Genomic DNA, 3,882 nt, shown 5'->3' with positions numbered 1-3,882 from the left:
CCCCCCCTCCTTTCGGCTGGGGGGGGGCATCTCTTCCAGCCACGGTGTTCTCCCAGCAGCGGGCAGCGAGGGATGCCTCTGCTCCTTCCCAGTGGAAACTGCCATTATCATCACCCACGTACAAAACAAACTGTAGAATAATTTTCATTTTAACCATTTCCACACGGTAGCCTTGAAATCACCCTCGTTACTGCCGAAGCATCCTGGTGCACAATCATCAGCAGGGTCTGGTGAAGTCCACAGGAATCTACAGCTTTAAAGGTAAAGGAACGGGGTTTCCATGGTGGCAAAACAGTAACTTCAGCACGCACAAGACTTCCAGAGAGCGCTGCCGGCCTTCGAGCTGAGCACACCCTTCCAAAGGCGCTGGGGCTCCAGGTCTCCACGGGGTTCAGCGACCTGGCTACTGCCCTGCTTCTGCCAAGGGGAAAAGAAATCTGCGGACTTCGCTACGAGATCTTCTCTGCCTGGCTGCAAAACTGGATGCCTGGAGCCCTCCCAAAATACCTGCAGCTGATCAGGTCTGCTCTGAATAACACGGAAGCCAGAACTCGACACCTAACAAATATTTGTAACGAGAAAACCATTTCTAAAACTCGTTTTTAAAAAAGCTCCAGGTAAGGGTGGCAAGAGGCTTCATCAGCTGGAGATTTCCACCTCGCTGTATGAAATAAGCACCAGTAAAAACAGGATGCTACATATCACACCTCGGAAAGCGCCTGCTGTGCCAGCAGACCAGGTAGCACAGGCGCTGCTCAAAGCCCCCCCGGCAGACCCTGCTGTCCCTCCGCAGTCTTTCCCCCACCAAGTCACTTCCAGGCAGCACAGGCAGATGCTCGGTTTGGTTGTGCACCTGCAAACCCATCCAGCACCGGTCCTTGGGATCCCCAAAACATCTGCATGGCAGCGGGTGGTGCCAGCAGAGGAGCTGCAGCTCCCCCGGGCACTCCTGTTGAATTAACCATCCCGTTCACCCAGTGCAGATGGAGGCTGGTGCATCCAAAGGAGCACCACGGAAAATCACTGGGATCCAGGCACCTCGCTCCGGGATGTTCCCTGGAAACGGGCAACAAGACCCTGAACACAACCTAAGCTGGCTTCCAGCAACACCTTCCAGGGACACGGGGCCCCTTCTCTGCCCCATGGGAGCCACCCACTCCAGGGAGCACTTTCAGGAGCTCCCTCCCCAAGCTCCAGGCCTGGGTGACACCTGAGTCTCCCTACGCCCTCCCCAGCAGCCCATATAAATCAAGTCAGCACTTCAAAAGCGCTCCTGGAGCGCCCAAATTCCTCCAGAGCCACGTGCAGCCCGTGCTGCGCACACATAGGCCACTATTATAAAAAAAAAAGCAGAATGAGAATTCTTGGCTTTGTTTGCTTCTTTCCTTTCCCTTGTTAGACACACTCCGAGCAGACAAAAGTATTTTGCACAGCAAGCTGGTGCTGACAGACAGCGAGACAGCCGGTCTGCTACTCCTCAGCAGAGCATCTATCCCACCTCTGTTACGCCTAGTCCTGGCTTATCCCTCCCGAGGCTTTCATCTACGCACTCTCATTTCCACGCAGCGGAGGAAACAGCAGTTTCTTCACTGCGATCAGAGGTAGCTGTTCGTGATAACCATCTGGTGTAGACCAGGACAGACTGAAGGACGGGTGTTAGCAAGGCAGACCCATCCGACAAACAACGTCCTCGCTACAAAAGCAGCACCTCCAATTCAGGGAGCTGAAAGCATTGCAGGCAGAAGATGCGGGTCACTCACACTTCAGTGCCGGTTTCATTTCCTGGCTCTGGTGTACTGCAAACCTGTCACATCGACTTCCCTTCACGGGGGGAAGGTCTGCACACCACAAACTGTCGATCCTTTTTATCGCTATTGCGTAAAAGTATTTATTTTCCATCCTAAAGTTGGCTACCTCGAGGGTAGGGCACAGCAAAGATCAAGTCAGAAGAGCAGCTGGGTCCTTCATTCCTCCAAGGGAGGAAAGATAATCATAAAAACATGAAAATAAAAGTGAGAAAGAAACGGGGAGGAGGCCCAGAGTTAAAATGCCTCAGTACTTGCCCTCCCCAGGGCAGATCTGCCGAGCCTTCCCCCGCAGCGCTGAGGCTCCACAAAACTTCCCTTCCTCCTCTGCCATGACTGCAGCGTTTCGTTTGACCTCTCCCTCTTCCCAAACTTCTCAGACTCTACACCCTGGTGTAAAACCCCCTGCCAGGAGCATGTCACAAGACCTCACCGGGGACCAGGCAGCTCCGTCTCTGCTGCCCGACCAGCGAGACCCCCCCTGCTCCTCTCCAGCAGACCTGGATGCTGCCTGCAGCACAACAGTCCCATTTGTGAGAATCACCTCCCCTGCGACTACTGTCCCAACGCCACCGTCGCTGCCGGCTCCTCATCACAGCGTTCAGCCGCCCCAGACGAGGCTCCCCGAGCTCGTTCAAACCCCGCGCTGCTGCACGGGACGGAAAGCGCCGAAACACGCTTCCAGGCCAAACCCCTCCAAGTACAGCCACTCGATGCATCACTTTCCTGCGACAGAATGAGGGAGCGTCTGCCCTGCCACAAGGCTGAATCCGGCCCCAGCTACTAAGATAAACAATCCCAGCACAGCAAGTACCACCGCCTGATGCCAAGAAAAATATTTTCTTACGCAATTCACAGCCGAGCACTTGGTGGTCCCTCCAGCTACATCCCCGATGCTCAGCGTGAAGCCCACAGCTGCTCCTGTGTGTGCAGACCACCGCGGAGCCCCCCACTGACCCCACCAGACAGGACCCTGCACAACGGCACCTGAGATGCAAACTCATCCTCTGCACCAGGCTGGAGAGTTTAACCTGCCCCTGTTTCGGCTTCTGTGACCGCGGGTCTAAAAGGATGAGGAGCAGCCATACACTAAACCCGCTCCTGTTGTTGGTGAAATCAGCTGTGGAGTTCTCAGCCTTCCCAGCAACTTTGGGGTTCCTCCTCCCAAAAGCGGCTATTAAACCCACCTGCTATTAAACCGCAACGTGGCGTGGCAGGGAAAGGAACTGCTCTGTTTGCCCCTGACCTTCTGCCATCCTAGGGCAGTAAATCCTGCAGGACATTTAATACCCCTGCTGGGAAATCCTCCCGTGTCAGCGGTCTCGTTTCACGCGCCAGCGATAACCTCATGGAGGTGTGGACTATGTGCAGAGCCCAGATTTAGGGAGGAATGTGTCTACTGCCTGTTTTCTGCTGTCTTCAGGATGCAGCGATCCTTCCCCAGCCCACGGGGACCTGCACCTGGGGCTGGGGGGAAATCCTGGCAAGTCTGGGAAACCACCACCCTTCCCATCCCCAAGCAACTCCTCTTAAAGAGACCCCACAAGCACACCCGGCCGTGGCCAGCTGCATGGGGGGCACCACCACCACCGGGCACCTCGCCCTTCTTGGTGACTCCTGGCAGGCTGGATGGCTGCCTCCCTCCCCACACACGGCCAGGCAGCATACTTTTAAAACAGGGAGAACCAGGAGTGCTCTCAAGAAAAGTTTAGTGCCTCCCCGCCAGCATCAAAAGATGCTGCTCCAGCTTCTTCTCAGCCTCCCCGAAGCTTCTACACCATCTTTGCTTTAAGATTTAAGAGATAGGATTAAAGAAAAAAGCATCGCAGGAGGATAAGCCTCCAGACCCTGTGATAAATAAAAGTTAAATAACTAAAAAAACCACTAAAGCAACTGAGAAAGCAAAACCAAGCAGGGGTACGGGCAAACATAACGCTGCAGCAAACGCTTTGCAACAAACCCACTTTGCAACAAACCCTCTCCACACCGTCTCGACGGGTGGACTATCTCCTTACCGAAGTAATCGGCCTTTGGCCGAGCATCCATCTCCTGCTCCAGGCGCTGGGTCAGTGCCTCC

The sequence above is a fragment of the Buceros rhinoceros genome, unplaced genomic scaffold (genome assembly GCF_000710305.1).
Source record: "Buceros rhinoceros silvestris isolate BGI_N320 unplaced genomic scaffold, ASM71030v1 scaffold21012, whole genome shotgun sequence".
Taxonomy (NCBI): domain Eukaryota; kingdom Metazoa; phylum Chordata; class Aves; order Bucerotiformes; family Bucerotidae; genus Buceros; species Buceros rhinoceros.
The sequence above is the reverse complement of the archived record's forward strand: the minus strand, read 5'-3'. Positions refer to the sequence as shown.